The sequence below is a fragment of the Lagopus muta genome, chromosome 7 (assembly GCF_023343835.1).
Source record: "Lagopus muta isolate bLagMut1 chromosome 7, bLagMut1 primary, whole genome shotgun sequence".
Classification (NCBI taxonomy): Eukaryota; Metazoa; Chordata; class Aves; order Galliformes; family Phasianidae; genus Lagopus; species Lagopus muta.
The window spans coordinates 44,573,225-44,598,506 of NC_064439.1; the positions used below are offsets into that span (position 1 = coordinate 44,573,225).

The 25,282-nt window shown below is 43.6% G+C and overlaps 1 protein-coding gene across 24 annotated transcripts in view; it reads left to right on the forward strand.

Moving 5' to 3' along the window:
• ARPP21 (cAMP regulated phosphoprotein 21) overlaps positions 1–25,282 on the forward strand; it is a 185,969-nt gene that overhangs the window by 40,094 nt on the left and 120,593 nt on the right. For 8 of the 24 annotated variants that reach the window (XM_048952077.1, XM_048952099.1, XM_048952089.1 and 5 more), the window contains exon 1: positions 14,757–14,998. The exons of 1 other annotated variant lie outside the window; for it this stretch is intronic. The gene's annotated coding sequence lies outside the window, so the exon portion shown is untranslated. Of the gene's footprint in view, positions 1–14,284; positions 14,644–14,756; positions 14,999–15,310; positions 15,470–15,527; positions 15,858–16,012; positions 16,381–25,282 lie in introns of those variants that run through there. 15 more of the 24 variants (XM_048952097.1, XM_048952098.1, XM_048952092.1 and 12 more) reach the window with 7 other exon arrangements.

Consider the following 25,282-nt stretch of genomic DNA (forward strand, 5'->3'; position numbering starts at 1 on the left):
AGACAATACAGCTTGTTAATTCACTCAGCAATAAAGAACTAACGCTCCCAAGCCCTTCACCCCTTTCATTAAAGCTCTGAGGGTGTTTGTTTCACATCGACGTCATTTCATTTTCAGTGGAGAGGTGATGAGTTGATCAAGAAGGTATCAACATGTTTTTGTGAAGCGATACCTGGGAAATATTGGAATTGGTTATGTTCAGAAGAACTAGTAGAATATAATTGTGCTTTCAGAAATGGTCCAACTGCAGGAATGTAACAGCTGATTGCCCAGAGGAAGTACCCAAATCCTCTGATTAGCAAGTTCTTTGTTCATGACAGCATAGCAATTGGAAAATGCAAAAGAGTGAGAATGTCTGCTGTTCCATACTATGCAATTGAGTGTTGTAAGGAAAGAAAAACAGAAGCAGTGTATGTGTCTAAATAATGCTAGATGTGTTTAGACACTATTAGGATTTCAGCCCAGCATTGTCTGTGCATTGTCAGATTTTAAATTCATCCCCAGCTCTCCTTGCGATCACTGTTACTGCTTTTTGGATTAATCCCTTATCAGTGTGGAAAAGTCTCAGTATTCAAAGTATGTTGTTTTCACATCAGTTGAAGTCGCCATCATCAAATAACTGCATTTAACTCAGAAGAAAAATATTAGCTTCAGTTGCAGGGATGCAGGAGTTGCAGAAAGAAAATGTGCTGTGCGACTCCTTTTCTCCCCAAAAGACTGTAATGTGGAAGAAAAAATGTTTGGTATGCATGAACAAAAATCAACAAACAAAATGCATCTAACAGTATTTGTTTGCCTTGGGAGTTTCACACATTTCTTTTCTAGTGAATCACAGTATGCATGTAAATATCAATTGCCATCTCTCAAGAATTAGATTCATCCTCTATTTTTTTTGCTATTCATTGTGTGGATGAAAATTTTGAGTATCATAAAGAAAAGCTGCTTGCAAACTGTTTTTCAGTTAGGAAATGTAACGTCCTATTCTGTCTTATTTTGGGCTACACCTATAATTGGAAATCAGCTGCTAAGAAATGAGTTTACTGTGCTAAATCATATTGCTTTATTTTACTACTCTACTAATCCCAGTAAGGCTAAGAAATAGTTAATAGGCAATCTGTAAGATCCGGTAAGATGACATTTGGAAATCCTGCAGTCATATTAGTCATTAGCCATGGCAATATTCTACCATAAGGCAATGAGTCAGACGATTGATTAGAGAACCTCGTCGTGGTATATCCTCCAGCATGAATATGGAGAGAGGGAGAAGTAAAAGGAGAAAGGAGGGGTGCATGGGGCACAGGATGGCAACATGGAGGAATGGAAGGGCAAATGGAGTCTGACAGAGCTTCTAATTTTTTTAGAGGTAAAGCACTTCTTTATGGTGATAGAGAAGAAGCAGAAAGTACAAAACATGAGTCTTGAGGACCTACGAGGCATGCTGAGTGAAATCCAGCATCACTGGAAAATCTGATTTTCTCTTTAAGCAGAGCATCTTCTAGAGATGTGGACACAGCAGCTGTTGGCTACCTTTTTTATAGGCACAGAGAAGACTTTAATTGAAACACTGCTTAATTCTGCTCATTTTCTCAAATGGATGTCTGGATTTACCAACTACCACTGTGTTTGCTGAGGAGCAAAAACAAAACGCAGCACAGAAACTGACATAAAACTTACAGGGGATGCTGGAGAAATGCTCACTTTAGAAAGAGTTCCTGGGTACTTGTATGGGAACTGTTGAGTCATGGCCTGAACCAGTGATTGCTCACCTGAGGCGAGCACTGAGTCAGCCTTGGGAGCACAGGTAAAGGTGATTCAGCTGTGTGACCGAAGGGGTGGAACCTGGCTGCACCTCTCCTAGACCCATTGAAGGGCTGACTGTCCCTGGGGAAGGGTCTCTTGCTGGAGATCCCTCTTCTGTGGAGTCTTTCCTGCAATCTGAGATCTTTGGATACAGGTGATGCTGTTTGTTTCTTTTCCGTTTTCACCATGATGAAACTTTCAGCTGTAACAGTACAGAAGTTAAAAGAAAAGAGCCCTGCTATTTAGGGGGTTGTGGTGGCCATGTTATGATCCTCCTGCTGCTGTTTTGGAAATAAGTGCACTGATTTTGGCTGTAATGCTCCAGCGTGCAAAGCTGGGTACCTGCCCCATCCCTGCAGTCAAAAGATGCCAGCTTTTGGCAGAAGAAAAGCAGGACATGAAAAATGCAAGCATTGTATGAATAGTAAGAATTATTCACACAAGAAGAAATTAGTTGTACGGCTAAGAGTTTGCAGCTAAGATAATGCAGCATATTATTTTTTTCCGAAATTCATCTCTTAGTGTGTGCTTCTCTCTGTAGCAGGGTATAATAACCTAAGAGTTGCCCAGAATCAAATTCATCTAGGTTCTCGAGTGATGTGCAGTTCCATCAAAAATTTTAATTTGTGAATTATAATTGTAATTTTACTCCTACAGATTTACTAGCGTTTGTCCAATGGACTTGCATTGGAAACAGACAGGGGCGCTTTTGCCTTTAGCACATGGAAGCTATTAGTGAGATGTTTTCCTTGAAGGCACTTTCTTTAATGGGTTTCAATGGTTTTCTTGGTCTGCGAGGCTTGTCTCTTTTCTTAGGTAATTCAGGAAAGAGATTCCCACTTTGGTTTATGTATATAGGAAAGTAATTACAGTTATAATACAGGGAAAATCTGATCTGGTTTATTTTTGGCTTTTTTTTTTTTTTTTCCTGAAGTATTCTGACTTGTGTAGAAGTGCTCTGTCTGTGATAAATACTAACTGCTTTATAAATCAAAATGAATAATTTATTGTTTGTGCTTTTTAAAAACTGTGTTGATCGATACCAAACATTTCAGAAGAATACATACAGATGATGTTATTGGCAACCGAGATTGCTGCTGTGATCAATGTAAAATTCTTGTTGTCTTCAATGAGGCTATTTTCAGACTAGGACGTAGGATGCTTTATTTTTGCAGACTGCCATTATGTAAACTTCCAGTGATGGATAGTCCTTTATCTGGAATTACAATAGCCACAGGAAAGATCAGAAGAAACAGGTGTAAAGGATAATCAGTGGCATCGGGAAATGGGTTGAATTGCTCAAAGTTAGGCACTAAATTAAAGGCAGAATCAGGATGAGAGCCTTCATATTTGAAGGCAAGACGTAACTCCTGCTTAATGATGTTGCTTCACATGCAGCTCTCGCAGGTGATGCACGGCTCATCTTTCTTGAGCTGTGGAGATCTCATAGCATGTAACAACAAAATCAATTGCAAGAACAAGCTGCAGCAGATCACTCCCCACTGCCACCAATTACTTCTTGTAGTGGCATCTCACCTTTCTCTCTGCCATGTCCCTATGAGTATGCAGCACTTCTCTCTCTGTCACTTACAGGTGAGCTATAAAGCTCTCAGAATGTTCAGAGAAGAGATGAGACAAAAGGAAGTTCCACGCTTCACGTGACCATCAGATCAGTTCATCACAAGCCCCCCTGTAGAGTCACAGATATGTAACAAGGTTCCTGCCCATCGTGCCTATCTCACTTTCAAATTGTTTAATAAACCTCATCTTCTTCATAAGGAATCTCAGAAGATCTGCTAATTCCTTTTCAAGAGAATGTTGTGATGTAAGCATGTTTAACTGTCTTAAACAGAATTTCCAAGCATAACAGTTACAATAAACAAAATTACTGTGAATAACTATATAGTATAAGGTTAATGCCATGTAAGGTACACTTGTGTTTTACTTGTCATACTATATGGACTGTAAGCTTGCTCTGCCTTAGAAGTAAGCATTAGGATTGTAACCTCAAACCGTGATACTACTTGTAAAGCTGCAACTAATTTTATCTCTTCTGACATAACTATCAGCCTTCTCTAGTAGTCCTTACATCTTTGTACGAGGGTTGGCTCAGCTGGTTTATTATGTTTGTATCTTGCTCTGTGATGTCTCATTTCTCCTTTCAAGTGCTGTTAACAGTGAAGTACATTAAGCAGTCCAAGGACTCCATCATTTTCTTTAGAGTACAATTATTTCTAGATAATACTGGCAAATGCATTCCAGAGGAATGTATCTAACAGAAAAACTCTTACATGGAGAGATGTTGACTGAGGTTCATTATCCAATTGTATTTCAAGGAAGATTATCTACCATGTAAACTATCCATAAGTAAAACAGAAATTAGGGTCACGAACCAATCTTTCAAGAGCATCTTAGGCTTTTCTTACCCTATTCAAAGGATTTTTTGTGTACATGCATTCAGTTGACTCTCAATTGTTCTGACATTTCTTGATGGGCACAAAAATATGATTGAAGAGTATAATCAGGCCCCTTGTGAAAGCCTAACAGGCTCTGTCCAAAATGTCTTTCACATTCAGACACGTGTGACAAGATAGGATTAAAGAGAATGGAAGGATGGATTTCTCATTCCTTTAAGGCAATGGTGGTGGTTGTTATTGTTTTAAACTGCAAGACATCCTCTGATGCTGGAGAGTTTCAGAATTTACGTAACTCAAGTTCTGATAAGTAGCAGCCTTGGAATGTGATCTTAACTGAAGATAGCAGGATTATCATACAGTCTACTCTTTGAGTCATGAATTAGGCCCTCAGAAACTTTCTTTTTAAGTTGTTTGCTCTGCTAGGACTGCATAGTTGCCATACAAATCAAGAGGTGTTTGAAAGCAGACCAAAGCAGGGTGTCACCTCGCAAAGGCCACTCCATTATATTGAACCTTCAGGGAATTGCTTATTTTAATTTGCTCCTAGATTTTTTCTGTGACACTGGCGAGTGATTAGAAATTTACAGTATTAAAAAAAAAAAAAAGAAGCTGAAGGAGCTTTTTTCACAACAAACCCAATTTTATTTCTTCTTTCTCTGTTGCATCAGAAGTAGGAGTTAATATAAAGGTAATACATAAGTAAACAGCTTTGGCAAATGAATCTTCCTCTTACTAAGTGTCCCCTTGCTTGGTGTCAGTGAGTGTGCCATTTATACCTAGCCAGACATTGATTCAGTCAGAACAGGACAGGATGTGCTTTAGTCCCAACTGGGACTATACTCATATTCGAATTATGTGTGTATTTGCATAGATATTGGCTCCCTTCTTTACTAACAGGAGAAAGGCATAAAAGGAAACTCCCGTTGGGTTGGCAGGAAATAAGTTTTTCATATGCACAGGTACTCGATAATCTTAAGGTCAAGTTTCCAGCAAGCAAATGGGATGGGAATAGCTATACTTTAATTAACCCATTTTTTTCCCCTCGGCTGACAGCAAATTTAAATTTGTCTGCAAGAATCCAATTGCTGTTGGCAGCACAGGCACTGAGACACATGCAGCTTGTGCAGGCGCTGGTATAGGCTGCAGTTTAAGTACTGAGCTCTGAATTTCATTGCTAGGCTGCTCCCCCTCAAGTGTCTTTCAAAGTCTTCTAGGCTCTGGTTTATTCTGTTACCTTCGTCAGTGTAAAGTGCAGTAATTTATATTTGTCACAGCTGCCCTTCATTTGGTGTGGAGCAACCTTGGGCTTTTGTCTTGTCTTTTTTATCAGCGAAGGAGTCCAGTATTTTAAATAATTAAAAACGCATGAATAGTTGATCTTGGCGATACAGCGTATAGCACTCAGATGTCTTATGTGAAAGCCACATGTTTTTACTTCTACTGCCTCGTTTACTTGAACTAGATTAAAAAACTGTTGTCATGAAAAATTAAAGATGATAATAATAGGCATTATTATCCTGTTTACTACATGTTGCTAATATAGAGAGATTTAGATTTCTCCTGAGGAATGGTTTGATGTATATTTGTTTTCAGTTAAATTGATTTAAAGAGAAAGCTACTCTATTTATCTCTCTATTTGCTTTCACCGAGGAGGGGATAAAAGTTGCATACTTATTCCCCTTTGCTACAACACCGCAGGAGAGGCCTGCATTGGGCCTCATAAAGAGACCAGGAAGCTGGGTAATTAATCACGAGCTTTTATGTAATAGAAAGTTTAAAATTCATTAGCTTTATATCGGAGGGTTATGAGGGAGAACATGTTGTGAATGAGAGGGAGAGCCTTATAATTAAGGAAGTGTGTAAATAATAATGAAAGTCATTAGTGCCATTCAGTTTGCAAGAATGTCATAATGTAATCGGAGCATTAAAGTGAAATTTGCAATGACAAACATTAACGATACAAAAGAGAGAAAATGTGGTTATCTTTAGTTTGACAGCTAATGTCAGCTTTCTTGCAAGGCCCAGATGGCGCACAGGAAAATGTTATGAACAGCTTTATTTTAACATTTTTATGATGTGATATTTGGGAACACAATGTCACAAACACACAAGGAAGGTTGTGTTTGTGAACCAATAGTACCTTGCAAAGGATGGAGTCCAGCGTTGAGTGACTGAGGCAATAGGCAGGGAGTCCTGTCATTGATGCAGGGTTGTTGTTGCAGTAAATGTGAGGTGCAATGTAGCATGGTATTACGAAGTTGTTAAGTTTTCTGTCTGTCTCATTCTTTCCCTCTGGATGTGCACTTTGGATCTTTCCCTTTGGAGGAAAAAAAAAAAGCAAGAGGGGGAGGGAGAAAAGGAAGAAAATGATTTAACAATTATGCTGGAAATTATATGATTCTAAAATTGTACCATGTTCTGCTCTTTCAATGAAGGGACTTTCTACAGTATTGCACACTGCAAAGGCTATAATTTCAGGGCGTGAAAAAATGTAGATTCCAAACAAAGGAAAATTTAAATATGTCTAGAGGATAAGGCAAGATGAAGCAAGAAGGCAGCCGGAGAAAATCTGGGGGAACTGTATTTCAGACCAGTGACTGAGAAATAACTATGCTTAAAACTCCAGTGCAAGACCTCAAAGTTTTGAAAGCTTAAGTGTCTCTCTTAGCATTCAGCCTGTGCCAGTGTTTCATGTGCCTCTACTCACAGAACCACAGAATTGTAGGGGTTGGAAGGGACCTCCAGAGATTATTGAGTCCAACCCCCTGACAAAGCAGGTTCCCTACAGCAGGTCGCACAGGTGGGCATCCAGGCAGGTCTTGAACATCTCCAGAGAAGGAGACTCCACCACCTCCCTGGGCAGCCTGTTCCAGTGTTCCGTCACCTCACTGTAAAGAAGTTCCTGCGCACATTTGTGTGGAACTTCCTATGCTGCAGTTTCTGTCCGTTTCCCCTTGTCCTGTCTCCTCTCACCACTGAAAAGAGTCCGGCCTTGCCATTCTGCCCCCCACACCTTAGATACTTATGGACCTGGATCAGGTCCCCTCTCAGTCTTCTTTTCTTGTAAGCAGCAATACATTCCTTAGTGTGTGTTTTCGGCAGCAGGTGGAACCTGTGTAAAGGTTGATTCGAAAGCGTTTGAGAGAAACACTGCAAATGGCTAAATTGATGCCAGCCAAACTCGTATTCTGCTCGGAGTGTTTGGAGCACTGGTGCTGTGAAGCTGGAGAGGTGAAAGTGTGCTGGAAAGCAGCATGCTCTGCTCACAGGTACAGGGCACATTCTGAGCTGTTACAGCACTCAGCCTGGGGAGCTAAGAGCCCACGAAGAGGCTGGTGAACATAGCAACTCCCATGCCCTATCACACGGATTTCAAAAACTCCTCAGTAGGATTGTAACCCAGAGGCCCTTGAAAACACTCAGAGTTCCAAATCAGATGACAAAAGCCCCGTTTTTGCTAGTTTTATCACAACTGACAGTACTTGAGAGGTTGTTAAAATGGCACATAGCAGGAGTTCTTCCCGTTCCTAATTCTTCCCTGTTTGTTATAGGGCTACTGCCTCTGTTGGAGGTTTTGGATATGAATGTCCTAAGCAGAGTCATGCTGACTGTGAGCAGTATGGTTACATCTGTGCCTTTCTTGCTCATTTTTACCAAGTACAAAGAAGACTAATATGCTGTTGGTGCGTGTGGTATAAAAAAAAGAGGCAGTCCTACATTGCCTCCAGTAGTTTGTAAAGTGCTGGTTTTGGCAAGCATGATTTAAACAAAGAGCCTACGCTTTTCTGTTTGCTTCTCATTTTTTAAACTTCAGGTTGCTTCTGTTTGGCACATCTGCTCACTGTTTAGCACATCAAGCACGATGTGGCCTTGAAGAGGGCAACTACATTTTGTCATGTGGATTGTGATGGAAGCCTCTCTGTCAGAGAAATATGTTACACTCCTCATTCCTTCTGTTGCTGAGGGTCTCCTCATCTTCTCTTGTGCTGAAATAATGACCAGTGTTTGAACTTCACTGCCTGTTTGCTGCTGCTTTTACTGAGCAGGTTAATAAAGCCGTGTGAGGGTGGGTAAAACACAGATGGTCATAATTTTACAGAATGAGAACTGACTTTCTTTTCCTTACATTTCCATATCATAAATCTCTGTGTAGAGGACAGATCTGGAGAATTAGTTTGTGACATGGCAGGTTCATCCTTGTTTAGGTCTGATGTATTTTTTGTGGTTTTCTCTTTCAATTAATACTGCTACAGTAATGTTTAAGATGTGACTATTCATTGTACCAGCAGCCACATCTTGAAGTCATCATGCTATTTTTACCTCTTTATACTCAAATATTATTTCTACCAACTTGAGAGTAACTTTAGAAAAGCCAAACCTTCTTCTAAAAGCATACTGCGAACTGAGGATCCTAAATCAGCAACAATTTCCAAACCTCTTCAATGAGATGTGCTGAACTCCTTCACTTTGTGTATGGTCCTGAGTCAGCAATTCAGGCTTGCAGCTGCTGAGCTGGGAGCAGCTGGACCAATGTCAAAGCCAGTGGCTGGGACGTCCCCAGTTGATTTGCTCTGTACAATAGCTGGAGCAGTCCCAGGATTAGTGTATGAATATATTCTGTTGGTTGGAGGCTAGTAATGTAGCTTTCTGACAAATGTGAGCCTGGGAGTATACTGCAGTAATGTAGGGTGGGCTGCACAAAAACAACACGCCCAGCTTACAAAGATGTCAAGGCTGGGATCCTTGCTAAAGGCTCTGATATTAAACAATTCTTAAAAAACAAAACAAAACAAAAAACGAGACTGAAGAATATCAACCTACTGGTGTATTACTAAATTGCATGTCAAAATATCTGCAAGGTAGGTCTAGGTCTAGTGGGAGCCTTTTCTGAAGATGTTCCATTCAAAACATGCATTTCAGAGAATACTAGACGTTTCTAGAAGCAGAAGTTAAGAGGGCAACGTGTTCAGAGGGATTTTAAAGAGAGAAATTGAGTCCTCTGGGTTACAGGAACTGTTTGGCACAACAGTTCATGTTTTCTTCACCTCCAGATAATTTCACCAGCTTCAGTCTCCAGGTTTTCCTATCATACCTGATCAGGCAGTGGCACTGCCTGCTTAATGGGCAGTACATTGGGTTACATCTATTTGCTCTGATCAAAATGCAGAACAAAGAACTGGTGAACATTACCAAGACTGACAATGTGAAATAGACAGCTGAAAAGAAATACCTCACGGTCTGTATGATTGTTCTCTGTCTACTTACAGGTCATATGATCATCTCTAAAACGTATCTGGCATTACTTTTGAGTGATAAAATAAGCCTATAGTCCTAAAACCATGTTTTACTGCTATTCTTAATATTGTTGTGGCAGAATTTCTAGAAGGTAAATGAGGATTCCTCTCTCTGTAATTTCCTAGATCCACTTGCTCAGCCAGGAAGCCCCTTGGTCTCCTGACTTCCTTTCTGCCAGGATATTTAAGAACAGATGATTCAGTTTTAGTGATGGTTTAGCAGAGGGAAAGGCCATGTACTTTTGGAGGCCTAAACTATTTGTATGCGTTTGTGGTAGCTGAAAATTGTCACCAAAGTTTGTCTGCTCTCTAGATGCTGGGAGGAAAGCTATACTCTCATGCTTTGCTTTAGAGAAAGGGGTGCAGTAATGACTTTCCTTGGTGAAATCTTGAAGGGAAATTGCTTTGTGCTGGAAGAGTTCTCATAGTTATGGCTCCTATGCTGATGACTGTAAGTACTCCCCTGGAGATGCTGTGTTTGTCCTAAGCTTCCCTAGAGCCACTCATAGTTGTGATCCAAGCAGTTCCTGGGCTCTTAGGTGACCCTGAACCATCAGATTATTAAAGCTCATAAATCATACTGAAAGATCTTGGAATTTCCTCAGCTTGATTACTCCCCTACAGTGCATCTAATCTAAGTAGGTAGTGCACATTGCCCGTGGTAAGTCACAGATCGCAAGATAACTAGCTTGCTGCATTCCCTGCCTAGGACTTGTCTTTTCTCACCAGTTTCTTGCTGCTCCATTCAAACACCACAGCTCACAGCATTCACCAGCTGAGTCTCTCTTCTTATTGCTTTCATTCATTTGTCACTGTACATCTTGTCTCTCAACTCAAACATGCATACTGCACATATACATTATAAAGAAAAAAACCCAACATGATGCTTAGTTCCTACATCAGAGATGTGCTTACACCCAGAACAACTGAGAACAGCCTCTGACTGCATTATTTAACCCGTCAAACTTCTTTACATGTTGTTGGCCGTGTGTCTGAGTGATAATACCAGGTGAGCCCTCTGTGTGGCCTGTGACTTACTGTTGAGTTGCCAGCCACCATTTAATTCATAAAGCAGTCCTCTGTCCCTCCAACAATGACCTGAAAGCCCTCAGTCCTCTTGCCTGTAAGCATAAAGGAAGGAAAAAGCTTGTACAGGAATACCCATTTCCACCAGTGCTAGCTCAAGGCTACAGTTCAGATTCCTGCTCATTTTCCTCTGCAAGTCACAGCTGAGAAAGAACTGCAGTTTCTGGTCTTGGAAGGGATCAGAAGACACTTCTTTTTTTTTTTTTTTTGTGGGGTGAGGAACTCTATAGTGGAATATCCTTTTCAAGAGATATAGATATGGTACATCAAACATTTTGAGATTTCTAAAAGAAACTAAGAGGGGATTTGAAATGTCAAACACAAAGAAACGATGCTTTCCTTTTAGTGGGGAAAAAAATATCTTCCTCAGCCCCTCTAGCAACAGATTATATTTTTAAAGGGTTGTTCATTGATCTTCCTCCAAAGACAGAGTGTTAGATTTAGGTGCATGATCTTAATCCTAATGAAGTCCATTGCAAAATTCTCACAGACTTCAGTGGGAATAGTATAAAGCTTCATTTTTGCTTTGTCAAATCTGAAATACTATTCAAGTTGTACACAAATCGCTTGGTTAATTTTCCTTCACTTGTGGTGTTGTCACTGGAATAAATATTTCAGCTCTCCCTGAGAAGTGTCTGAGAATTAGAGTGATTTAGCTATATTTACATTTTGGAAAGAGCTATTTTAAATAGAAGTGCAGTATTTTTAAGTCCATCTGCAAATTACACGTGATTAATTTGTTTGTAACACATAGGACATAAAAACGGAGGGGGGGGAAAAAAAGCTTTAAAACAAACTGCTAAGGCTGATCTCTTTTGCAGAAGATAATGATAAAATACATCAACAGTTAGGTTATTATACTGCAGTGCCTTAATCTGAATCATTGCATAACTCCAAAACACCAGAGACTACACAGTAGCTTTCTTTCACTGAAAAATGACTAGAGGAAGAAGAAATGTGCAACCAGTCATGCAAGCTTTTATTAAGAAACACTGCATGCCTTCTATTACAGGAGTCTCCTGTGGCTGCAGAACTGCATGAATCCCTGTATGTTTCTCCGACATCGTATACTTGCAATCTGATTCTGGTTTTGAAAGCCCACTAATGTTTTCTTGATTTCAAAGTGAAATTGAGTGAACGTAGTTACAAAGTGTGCTCACAGTGAAGAAGCATTATAATCTGTTGTGATGTTTCACAAATGTCTCAAGTTTTGTGCTGCCTGATGGAATTTTGTGTATGTACAGGGAAAGCATGTGCTGCAGGTTAACTGCTTCATTCCAAAAATACTTGGAGAAGTACTGTGTGACAGAGCTTATAAAATTTTGACCCTGTTTAAACACATAGCTCCTGCTGACTTCCATGAAGCTTAAATGGACAGTTATCCCTATGCATGCCTACCAACCAGCACAGACGGCAGCAGACCATTGCCATGGTTTCCCATTTCTTAGAGACTGTGATTGTGCAGTGACTGTGATTTTGTGATTTTTCTTTCTGCACAAAAAAGTCCAAAAGAGGAGAAGCAAGATGCATGCCCTGTTAGAACCACAGAATGGCTTGAGTTGAAAGGGACCTTAAAGCCCACCCAGTTCCAAACCACTGCCGTGGGCAGGGCTGCCACCCACAGATCAGGCTGCCCAGGGCCCTATCCAACCTGGCCTTAAGTACCTCCACGATGGATTCAGAACTGGCTCCTAAAAGATTTTGGGTGACTTCTCATCAAAGGGAGGCAGTGTCACCTCCTCACAGGTGCTGTGCCTGATGCTGCTTGCCATTCGGAGTTGAAATAGTAGCGAGGATGAGGGTTATTTATTTATTTCCCTCTCCTCTTTTGTTGTTGCTGAAGCTGGCATCTTTCAGCATTTAGTAGCTTGCCCCAAACATCCTGCCATACAGGAGAAAGGGGAGTGAACTGCCACGACTACAGTTTGAATGAATTTTCATCTGTTTTCAGAGCTGACATATAGCTTCAGTGCTTCCCACTGCAAGGGCACTTCAGGATCCAAACTGTGGAGGAGAAGCTGTGGGTACGTGGCAGCTGTTTCCCATTGTGCCTAGTGACTGGGGCAAGGCTGTGAAGTATCCCCTTAACCCCCTTTACAGGCTGGTTGAGGTCTATATTGAATGAATGCCTTTCATGTCCTGCTGCAGCCTCCAACTTTGCTGGTACGCTGCTTAGGATGATGTGCAGCAGCCAAGTGAGGTCCTCTGCATTTCAGCACATCTTCAACACAGCTTTGGTAGGCATGAACTTTGGCTGAAAAAACACTTCAAAGCCAAGAATGGGTCCTGCCCCAGTCACCAGCTATTGCAAGCTTCGGTGTAATGCTGTTTTGTAGCCTTTCTGTCACTCTTCTTGCCATCAGGTGCAACTTGTAGCACGTCTCAGGGAGATATGTTAAACAATGAAATCAAGAGCAGATGGAGCCATGTGTGTGCATCATAGGAGTCAGCCACATCAGGAGGTGCATTAGCACATGGGTCTTGGTGTCCTTGGCTGAATGCCTGTGATCACTGGAGGCGTGCACCAGGACTCTGCTAATGCTCTCCCCAGTACGGTTCAGTGCTCGCTGTATTCTTCCAGCCCAACCCTGCTGAGTGGTCCTTGGTGATGGCAGGTGCTCATTTGTAAGGGGAAGGAGGGATTCCAGGGGTGCTGGGATAATACCCACTAAACCAACCCCCCCCCCCCCCCCCCCACACACACACACCTTCTGTGAACTTGTCTACATTTGACTGAGTTCTGCAGTTGCTAAGTGTAGAAAACTATTCGGAAACAGGGAATTGTTGAAAGCATGTAATAAAAAGAGTGCATTTTTCACAGCGTATTTTAAATTAGAATTATCTGTCTGTGGGAGTCGGGTTATTCGTATCGCTGCAGACAGAAACGATGACTGTATTTTCTAGCACCTCGTTGCGTTACGCTGATGGACTGTTTATTTTTCATCTGTAGGATTGCTAATTGCAGCCGGTGCCAACGCTGCTGCCCCTTTCAGGTGACTGTGGTGGAGGGCACTGTAGAGACGCACAGCTATTACACAGAGCGTGCACTTCCAGCAGTTGAACTGCTGGATCCGCTCTGATTGATCTACGGCAATTACATTTGGTGCTGCACCGCTATAATTTCATTGCACGTTAATAGTCACCTAGCGCAGAGGTAAAGGCCCTTTCCTCTCCCGGTGCAGAAGGAATGCCTGGATTTATTCAGCTGAGTAAAATGAGCTGTGATTTTTCGGAGCAGATGGCAGAGGTTTTGTGTGTTGGAAAAGCGTTTGCCGGTGCAGTGCCGTTTCCCTGCACCCTGACGGTTGTGCAGGAGCTCCTGGAGAAGTCCCATCCTCGGGTCCTGGCAGGGGGAGGGGAAGAGATGGGGATCATGTGCCCCATTTTGAGTGGCTCATCTGCTACCACCCAAACTCTGCTGCAGTCCCTCCCTCCCCCCCTCTTCAGCAGCTCGGCTGAGCACTGCAGGCGCTGTCAGATTTCTCTGGCAAAATTAGTGATAAAACACCCCCCCCCCCCCACACGCACACTTTCACTAAGGCTGGAATCGGGGGCCGTGTTTTTAAGGCTGGGTGGGGGGGGGGGGGGGGGGGGTCGATGGGACGCGGGTGGGAGCGCTTGGCGAGGGTAAGAGGAGACGAACGCGCCCTCTCCCCTTTATCCCTGACCGGCGCTTTGTGTGAGCTCCCGGCTGGGGCAGGGCTGCCGGGGAGGGTCGGGGTGTGACCGGAGGAGCAGCACCGCGCGCACAGACAGGCGCACGGAGGGGCACGGCCGCGGGGCAGGGCCGAGAGAGAGAGAGAGAGAAAGGAGCCGCCCGGCCGCGGTGTCTGCGAGGAGAGAGGGGCGGGAAGGGTCGGGCGCGCCATGGCGGCGGAGCCCGCGGCTCCTGCTAGGTGGCCGAGGCGGCGCGAGCCGGAGCGGCGGCGCTGAGCGCAGTGAGCGCGGAGCCGGCGAGCAGCGCGCCGCTGTCTGCGGTCCGAGGCGCACCACGCTGCGTGGGCGGGGAGAGAGAGAAAGGAGAGGGAGAGACTCGCAGACAGACAGTACGGCCGGGAGCGCGGCGCATAAAGGACGGGGGACGGGCGGGAGGGAGAGCGAGCCGGAGGGGAGCCGGGCAGGCACGGAGGGGACCGGGGCGAGGGCAGGCGGCGCAGCCCGGCGAGAGGAGCCGGCCCGGGCGGGAGGCGGCGGCGGGTCGGGCGGCACCGCGGCACCGCGTTCGGCCGGCGGCGGATCTCCTCCCGCGGCGGAGGCGGAGGAAGAGACCATGTCTGGCAGGAAGACGGGCGCTGCGCTGTAACGCGGCGCGGCCGCGGCACCGTACACTCAGCGGGCGGCCCCGCGCCGAGCGCAGACACCGGGCCGGCGGGACGCTGGGCACATCCCTTATCGGGCAAGGTAACGACGAGACGAGAGAACGAAACCAAGAGCGAGACAGAAATCGCAGGCGCTTGCGCGGCGCGGTGTCCTTTGTTGTTGCGATTTACGTTTATTTTTTCGTTCCAGCGTGCTTTCTGGCGCCCCGTCGGTGCCCCGGGCGCGGGGCCGTGAGTGGGGCCGGGCGGCGGGCGGCGGGCGGCAGCAGTTTGCCTCAGAGGGGGGGGAAGGACGACGCTGTGTGTCATCGGCGGTCCGGCGGGGAGGGACGGGAGGTGCCGGAGCCGGGGTGCGGGGTACGGGGCGGCGTGCGAGAGGCAGGTGGGGCTGCGGGCAGCGGGGGGTGGTATACCGGGAGGAGAACGATGTGAAACACGCAGTAAAAAAACCAAACTTTCACTCGCCGGCATCGAGGGATACGCTCTGCGTTGCTAGAGGAAAGCATTGTTCTGGAGGGTGGTGCCTTGAGGAGGAAGGGTCACTTGGAGCCTCGTGAGCATCTTTCTTTTTGGTTTTTTTTTTTGGTCGTTGTTCTTGCATGCAGTGAGGGGAGCCGGGCGTTACAGCGCGCTGTCAGGCATCCCGGCAGCCCGCTTGCATTAAAACAGCGTTACCGTGCTCAGTGCAGCGCCGCGTGCTTGTTTGTGCCTTTAGCAGTGCCGCTTGCGGGTCTACGGACATGCTCGCCCAGCGCAGCCGTTGTGCGGTGTTGTTAATGACTGTCGTGTTGTGCATTCGCTCATTGCCTGCACCGGCGGGGGATGCGCGCGGTGTCGGGGCCGTTTGTGCACCCCGCTGCTCCCAGGTGCGTGCAGCCCTCAAACCGGCTTGCATTCCGGTGAGCGCTGAGATGGAACAAAGGAGCCACGGAGCAGCGCAGGTGTGTGTGTGTGTATATGTATGTGTGTGTCTGTGGGTCACCTGTTTGGCTTCCCTGCCTTGTCACTTGGCTGGGTGTGCGTGAGCTTGGCGCGTTGGCTGCTTGACCCGCTCCAAAATGCCACATGTAAGTTTTTAGGTGAGCGCAAAGCGTCGAAGCTGAGAGTTCTGGGGAGGGGAAGAACGCCTGTAAACTGACCCGCAACTTTTCAGTCACATCACTTAACTGCACGCTGCTTTTTGTTTTAGCAGCCTTCGTCACGGATCGAGGCAAGTTTGCGTGCGCAATTAGGCTTGCACACTGCTAATCTCACACAGGGCTTGCCTCCCAGCTCCCAGCTGGGCATGGTTACCTTGAGAGCTGAGGTGTCAGCACTGTCGGAGCATGCTCCGGCGGGGAGACCGGGTGTGTGCTATTTTTAATACTATTTATTGAAGATGCTTCTCACTCTGCGATGTACCAAGCATAATGGAAGAGCAGAGCGATGATTGGTTATGGATACTGGAAGAGGAGAAATGCAAAGGTAAAAATGGAAATCCCTCAAATGCCTCCGTTATGATTATCGGAAGAAAATGCGGTTGTGCGGAAAGCTGAGCGATGAGTTGCTCTTAAGTCAAACTGTTTTGTGGTATCTACAGTGATTTTCTTTTCTTCGGGAAGTTGTAAGGAACAAACTGTAGCTAGAAAATGATTTCTTTTCTGTGCTGTTGATCTATATGATTGTATTTGGATATGTTTAAGCTGAGGAATGTTCCATTTTACTTTTTGATGTTGAAATGTCTAATGGTAGAGTAGCGTGAGGGAACGCTTTTAAAATCTTCTTTCTTTTTCTTTTTGTGTGAATGCAGTGCTGACCTATTTTAATGATTATCGATGTTCTTATCGGTAGCTTCCTGAAGCAGGACTTCTGAGTTTTCATTGCTGCATGCAGTATTTGCAGAAGGCAATAAAACCGCCTGAGATACTCATGTAAAGCAAATACCTCTAGATAAATACAGCGTGTGCCATAACGCCAGATGTGCAGAGATGGTTCTCCAAAACTGCCTTGTTTTGTTCCATGTATCTGCAGTCAGAAATGCACGCACTGGCTATCTGCTACAATCCTTGGAGTCATGTAGAGAAACTAGCTTTGCGTAAAGATTGTTGTCTGTAAAACAAACATATTTTCTCTGTGTTGCCTGCAGTTTTACAGGATGGTGGTCTGAGAAACATCTCAGTACCCCTCCTGCAAAATCCTTTTTCAGGCAATTACACCTTCCTGCTCTGTGTCAGTCCTGACTGCCTTGGGGCTGGGCGTGCGGATGAAGGTTGCTGGGATGAGGGTTCGCTACATCATATCCTTGGAGGAAAAACTGCTTGAGAAGGATATAAGAAACATAATTTTAACACAGGTGCAAGGATAGATCACAGACAGATGCAAGAACAGTGCTGCAGTCACTATGAAACTTTATCCTACTGGTGTAACAGTATGGGTCAAGTCATGTTTTCCTGATGGCGCTGCTTTTCCTGTGGGCTTCACTGGGGTTATTTGCACGATGGCAGCAAACTGGGCTTGTCCTAACAAATCATTGTTATCAAATAGAATTTCAGTGAGTATGTCAAAGGAACCGAAGAAATCTTAAAATTCACCACGCTCTTGGCTTCCTCCCAGGTTACAATTTTAACAACTAGCATGAAACTTAGAATAAACAGAGGGAGGGGGAAAACGTGTGCTTATCTAGGATGGCATGCTTACACTCTTCCTTTCCTCCTTCATGCATCGCTCTCACTGCAGTCAATGGGAGCTTTAAATTTGGAAGAGCATCCAGAGTTTGGTTTCATGGTTTTGTCAGTGCTAAAGAAAGACCCAGGGACAAATCTTTAGCAGCTGTGAATCAGTGTAGTTCCATAGGGTTTAAGAGCAGTGTCAGTTTACACCAGCTGATGATACATCTCTCTGCTTATAACGTACAGGATCCGCAGTGGGCTTTGAGTAGTATTATCAGTTTTGATGGCATTAATTTCAGAGCAGGAAAATGATTCTGGCAGATTGGACAAACCCTTGTTTATACGGTCTGCTCACAAGCGATCCACTGAGTGCTCTCATCTCAGCTTATTCTCCCAGTTGTAAAGAGAGTTTGTAACCTACGTGATTATTTAAAGGACATGCTGTTCATATTAAGTTGTTTTCAAAACCACCGTTAAAGATTGGCGAGTTGAGAAGTAATGTAACTACAGCAGCATAATAAACTTGCAAAATGCGTTTGTCCCCTGCTTGTTCATTTATTAGATTTGGAGTTCTATTATTAATGTCCTCAGCAGGTAGTAAGTCATGCAAATGGGTCACTTTTTCTTCTAGAAGATTGAAACATTCATCAAACGAGTAATAAGGAGTACACAGCAAAGGCTGCGTACATTCCAGTGGGAAGGATTTGATTTGGAAGAGTTCAAAGTACTGTGTTTAAATGTCTTTGTATCTGTATGGCAGCATGCGTTTCTAGGACAGGTTCTGTTTTGGTGACAAACTGCAATCCAGGTAAGTTGAATTTTCGCCATTTTAAGGCTGGATGACTAGAATTGCAGAGAAATTATGCAAACCATGTCAGGTCACGCATCTCATTTTTGACAGAGCCTGTAAACAAGACCTTTTCCAGTCCCCAGTCATACGCCAATCATCCCTGGAGAATAAGACACCCCATCTAATTGCTGCTTCTGTTTTATAATTTTTCCACCTTATATGTGAAATGGTAACTTTTGAAAACGTGTCAGTAACTTAAAATGCTTATGTTTGTGATTATTACAAACATTACGTTTCGATGTAATTGAATGATTAAAAAAAATACCTTTAGGACAAGAGAAAGGAATGTCTTCTGCTTGATCATGTTTTCTTTAGGAATTGGTGAAGGCATCTGTAATTTTAGGTGGTCATACTGAGACAAGATACGTTTTTCTTGGGCTCTTAAGAAGACATAAACTCCACCATACACAGACCACAGTGGCTATTGTTCACTATGGCAGTGTGTGCACCCAGTTCAGTAGAAGAATAACTTTAAAGAAGCATTAAAAAGCCAACTTTTTAATTAAGGCTTCTTTCTTGGTGAGTAACGTCTGTGAGGGATTCATGCCAAGTAAGTTCTCCTTTGTCAGTGAAGGTCCAAACCACTAAGTTGCAGGTCTTCAGGGCTGAAGCACTCATTGTTTCCTTGCATTTCTGCAGTTAATAACTGTTTTGAGGCTCCGCATTATCGCATATGATACTTATGCAGTACATGAACTTGATGATGCATGCAAAGAACTCAATTTAGAAGGACTGTCTGTGTGTAGAGGTCTCATGTTTTTTCTTTTCAGCTTAGCTTAATTTCCAAGCATACATGAATAGTCTAATTTAATACTTAGTTTGTGTCACGTGTAATTGAAAGTTTTGTGTTACATTCATTTGTGGGGAAGGGTATTGGAGCTCCTACTTCAGGAGAAAGAAAGGACTTCTGTAATGTCCTGCAGCATTTGCCCGCTTCCACCTGTTAGCAGCATTGCAGTGCTGCTACTTCCTTCTTTACTGTAGTGATTTCAGGTAATCTGTTACCAGTACATTTCTTTCAAGGTTCTTTGAAAAAGGGAGTTGCTGAAAAAGCATCCTTTCATTAAAATATATTATTTTTAATTTGTGTTGAGATTCTTAAGCCATGTTACCCCATTCTGGATTCCTGAGTAATAAGCCAGTATATGAAAAATTGGCTTTCCTTTTTCTTACACCTAAATTCCGTTTTGCTGAAGAAAATAAGTGTCCTAAACATGGTGAGAAATACAGAAAAATGAGGAGTAAACTGAATAACCTATTTTACAAAAGTAAGTTTGTAAGAGTTGTGTAGATTTAATTGCTGGTGTGGTAAACGTGAAACATTTCAGACAACCTGCTAGCTGTGGGTTTTTCTGTTAATGCTGGAGAAGCTATGAAGTGTGAGAGAGTGATAATGTCATACAGTATGACTTAGCTGAAATGCAGAAGGCACAGTTAGGCAGTGACAGCTGGGAATTTGAAATTTATGATTTGGATATCCAGTGACTTTCTGAAGCAGCAGAGGATTTAGGATGTTTTCTGGTCGCTGGTATTATATGGAGGCAGTAACTGGAAGACTTTTGTCAGAGCCAACTTGTTCACATAGCATATGTTGGAGTATGTAAGGTGAGAAGTGCATCTTTAAAGGGGAAGAAAATGTTACCCACTGAGAAACTGGGACACCCTTATGCTTATTTCTCCAGATCTGAGGCTTGTTGGATCTTTTTAGGCCAGGAGCCACAGTTAACAAGAGGAGTACTGTGAGAAAGGAAAGCCCTATGTAAAGCGTTCTTGCATTTTAATGCTTTTGAGTTGATTTCTCGTTTAGTCCCAGGCAATGCTATGACTTATATATGAGCTGTTTATACACTGCCTCTGCTTAAAATTGTAGAACTGTGGGAACATCTTCCAACTGAGCAAGCTGCCTCCTCGTAAATCAGGTGCCTTAAAGCTCTAAGTCAAAAGAAGGCTTAAATGGACAGCAGGAGTGTATTCAGAAATAATCAACAATAAGAAAAACAGAGCTTCTTTCCCTGCTGCTAAGTACTGTTTTTATTTCTCAAGTCTTTTTGCCTTTTGTTTGGAGTCTACAGTTAAACATAAATACATACCGATCGACTGCTCTCAGGCTTCTGTTTCACTCCAATTTTTATGGCTGCACAGCAGTGATTTTTTTACTGGCTTCATAAAGTCATCTGAGCCAGTTTTATATTCTAAGACTTGAATTTTGGCATCAGAAACATTCCTGAACAGCTAATAATTTTGTCATTAATTAATCCTAGAGCAGTGTTTTTGTTTTTATTGCCTCATGAGCTGAAATCTCACGATGTCTCCAGCGCATGCAGCATTTTGTAAACTATCCTCGAGTCCTTGAATGAACGGTGCTGTTCTTTGCAGGGAGCACCAGCGCCTCGCTTTTGGTGCCTTGCAGAGCTCCTTATGGTGTAGTGCTTTATCTAGTGTGAAGAAAGTTACAACAATTTCTTCCTGAACAAAGAGGGATGGCAAGGCTTTTCGATTGAGTGAAGCTAATGTAGGTAAACTGCAGCGATTGGAAGCACGTTATATATACAGTGAGATTGTTGTGTCGTTTAATGCTCCATGACAATTAGTGGGAAGTTTTACTGGAAGCAGCCTGCAGTGTGGATGCTGCCATGTGAGATAGGTACAACACAGTGCACTTCTGGACAATGTGCCTGCTTGCTCCCTGCTTTTTGGGTGTCTGTGCCATTGGACTTCATATGAAAGCGTTTGCCTTCAGTTGCACAAAAGTCAACAATAAATTGCAGTGCTTGAAACTAAACTTTAAGGTCTGTCTGTTTGCAAGTGAATATTCCATTTCTGACTACGTTGCCATAGGCGTAACAGTTAGAATCATTTAAACGAGTTTGCTTAATGTATTATAAAGTATTTGTCGTGGAGTCAGAAATGTTTATGATGTCATAAAAGCTTTAGGAGAAACACATCAAATAAATTGGTCCACTCTAAAGGCTCACTGCAGATTTTAATGGAAGCCCGGGAAATGTCTGATAGCTTTATAATTTGTGTTCTTTATAAGCCGTGAAATCGGAAGTGAGGAGGTCTGACTTTCATGCTTTTGGCTTTTGTTCTGTTAAGGAAAATTCAGAGCTTTCTTCTACTAAATAAAAAAGAACATCATGGGCACAGATCTGAAAAGAAAGCATAATGAGCGACTTAGGGCATTTCTAAGTGCCTTATTTTGTAATGCATGCTAACATGAGGAAAATGATAACCGTTTCTGACTCAGGTATGACTTCGGGGGAGCTTAAATTCGTACATAACAAGTTTAACTAGATTGGAAAGTGTGCTGTATTTACCAGCCTTGTGTATCTGAATGTGCTTTTCCATTACAGTGTAGCGTGTAAGCAGGAAAATGGAGTGGTCTCTGGTGACCAGAGCTGTGGCAAGCAGCACGAGAATCCTGCTAGATACTGAGAAGACAGTGAATTATTACTGATGGATAATGCCGCTTTGATTTATTTAACCTGCGCACTGATGAAAATGGCAGAATGGGAAAGAAGTCCTTGAATGACCCTCTTTGAAGTAACCATCTTGGAGTTGGGGGCTGAGCTGAGGGGGTGTCGCGGCTGGTGGGTGGGCAGAGCTCTGCTGTTTGGGGTAAGAAATGGGCACTGGGGCATCAGGGATAAATGGACAGTGAAGGGAAGGAGGGTTGTTAGGAGATACTTACCCCCTGAGGATTGAGTAAGTGAAATTTGGATTACCTGGAGAGAAAAAATGCATGGACACACATGTAGTCTCTTCTCAGTAGGAGTTGTTTGCTGATTTAAAATATCAATATTTCCTTACGCGTGTGTTGTGATCCCTGCCTTTGCATGGAGCATCAGGACACAGTGGGCACTCGTCTGCATTCCCGTTTGATCTCTTCCAGTGTGAGATTACAGGAACCTTACGTAGCCTGTGGCTTTTGAATTCTGCTGCTGAATTGCTCCTGTCTGCCACCTTGCAGAGGAGAAGGGAAGATCTCAGCATCGTTGCCAAGGAGGAGGCAGAGGGCAGCTGCACAGCGGCGTGGCCTGGCCTTGTGTGGGTGCTTGAGGCCGTGCTGCCCAGCAGCACTGGGAGGTGTGCGGGGTCAGTGGATCTCTGCTGTGGAGCTGATGCCTCCCTGAAAGTAAATCGGCTTGTATCGTTAATAGCACTTGCCTCCACATGCCAGCAGCCTCATAAATTAGCGAGCTATTTACCGAAATAGCAGAAAGGCCCGATGACGACATGAATTTCCCACCTTTCCGCAAAGGGCTCGGCGTTAATGGAAGGAGGCTTTGGTAGGAAAGACCAAGACTACAAGATGCCAAGGGTGACGCAGCACTTTGGCTGCGTGCGGTTTTGCTCCCAGTGGCTGCACAGCCGTAGGCACGGGGCTGCGGTTCCTGCAGGCACCACGTCCAGCCGCCCCTTCGCCGGGATCGGTTCCGCAATGCGGAGGAAGATGCGGCACGCGCCTACCTCTCTCAAAGCCAGCTTTGATGTTTTTGTTATTCCTGAGGGTTTTTTGTTGTTTTTTTTTTTTTCTTCACGAAGGAGAGCAGCGAACGTAATTTGTACTCTCTAAGGCTAATTATAATTTTTCCTCTGCAGATGACTTCTTAGAGAGCTGTACGTTCAAAGAATTGCTGCTAACTCTTTTCTGTGTTGCAGCTACGTTCAGTGTCCTGATGATGAAAGTCAAAATGTAGATTTCTCTGACGTCTGTTTTTGTTTTTGTTTGTTCAGAAACACATATTTCAGGTCTCGTCTTTATTAACGTGATCAGGCGCTCTGCATCCTGGTGTAATAAAACTGCTTCGTTGAGACAAGAAGACAGGGAAATATCAGTGGTACTTCAGTAAAACGCTGTACTGATTAAATAGCGTAATTTCCAAATGTGGAAAATGAAATCAGTTCTGATTGCTTCAGTCCTTTGAGAGGAACTGCGGTAGCACCCGATTGTTTGGCTTTCTGGAAAATCACAGCAGACCGAGCCATTCAAACTGTACTCTGTTTTAGGAACAAATGGTGCAGTACAGGAATCTGCTTGCTGGATTCCCATTGAAGGGAGAGCACCAGTAACTTAATCTGCTGTGCAGATGGATGCTCCCTGCAATGTAGGCTTTATTCCCTAGGTGCAGTAGTTGGAATGGGGCAGCATGTGCTGGTGTAACACCACGTGTTCTTCAGAACATCAGCTGCGTGTGCAAGCAGTGTCAGTGTCTAGCTACTGTCAGACAGGTGACTTCAATAAAAGCAAGTCCAGGCTTCTGGTTTTGACCTATGCGTGTTCGCGTCTGGGCCAGTAACTTGAACTGCTATTGTAGTACTGCAAAACTGAGATTTCAGGCAGCCAGCCTTACACAGTTGAGAAGGAGGAAGAAAAATCCAGAGGGACGGAGGAAATGTAATGTTAAGTTCTTCTGGCAGTAGCAAAGTGGAAAATAAAGCACACTGACATCATGTATCTTTCTGCGTCCTTGAGTGTAATGCACAGAGGTGGCATCTTCATTCAAACCAGTCCAGAGGCCTGACTTAAAGGTTACTGGAAGGGGAGGAGGTCACTGCTATCCTGACAGAAACTCTTTTCTTGCTTTCTTTCTTCGTGTACCTATTTCAAGCAGATGCTAGCATTTATGTCTCTACCTTTTGCCTGATCCCTTCTATGCATAACACAGCTATCTCTGTTCTGCTTCTTCCATCCTCTGAGCATTCTTCCTCCTGGGCTTTCATTATGTGAGCTGTGCCCCCTGTGACCTTTCCTTTGTAAAACTGCCCTGGTTTTTCTTTTTTTGTAGCATTTACTTACGTTTCTTAGCTTTTGCTTCTTTCCTGTCCATATCAATTGCATAGCTGTGTTTGAAGTGATGAAAAGTTTGATTTATCCGTTATAGTTGCATGTTTTTTCAGGTAACTTAATTCCATAGATATTTGCCCACTTTATACTCTGACTTGCTCCATAAAGCAGTGTCATCATTATTCAAGGTATGCCAGTTCCTTGGTTTTTTGAACTTTGTTCTGGTATCTCCTAAGGAGAGAGCACTGAATGAGTTCTGATTCCATCTGTAAAATGAGATTTTGTGGTGGGATCTGGAAAACATCCTTCTCTGGAACCTCTTCCTGTGTGAGCTCCACTTAATAGACGTAGGGCCCTTTTGGGGAGCAAATTCAATAGCTCTGTAGAACTGTGTGTGTTTGCTGCTGGAAAATGTTGTGTCCTGAACTCTCCATCTGTTCATATAGATTAATATTTTTTTTATTGTTAACATTCTCAATAAATTTCATGTTCTTCACTTGCTCGGAAAGTAAAACATAATGAAAATGCCACAGAACAAAGCTTTTGACTGTGTTTGTTGGCAAAGGCTTGTCACACATTGGCTCTCTGACCTTTCAGGTGGGCTGCTGCCTATGGTGTGAGCAGGAGATCCAGCAGCTAGCTCAGCACTGAGCGCATTGCGGTGCATACAGTTTAATGTATTAGTGCATTATGCAATGAAGAAATGAGTGTAGATGGAGTTTTATTTTGTATTTCACTTGTATACTCTTGTTGAAGGCTTCATATTGTAGCCATGGATCATGTTTGAAAGCAGGAGACTGACTGTAACGATAGAGTGAGATGCATCTGTCTATATCTGGGGACCTGCACTGAATGCCTAATCAATTTCTTGTGAAATGCATTTATAGAATCGCCTCATAAAGGCAGATGAATAAAAGCAATAAGTTTGCTATCAGCAAATGAAAAGTTGTTTTTTGTTTCCTGGAAATCTAGTCTTTTTCTTCTATGTTTTGTTTATTGTTTTTAAGCTCTCTTTATTGCTGAGATAAATCAGGAGAAATGCCCTGTTCAGCTGCCAATTACTGATTTAACTGAGTTATT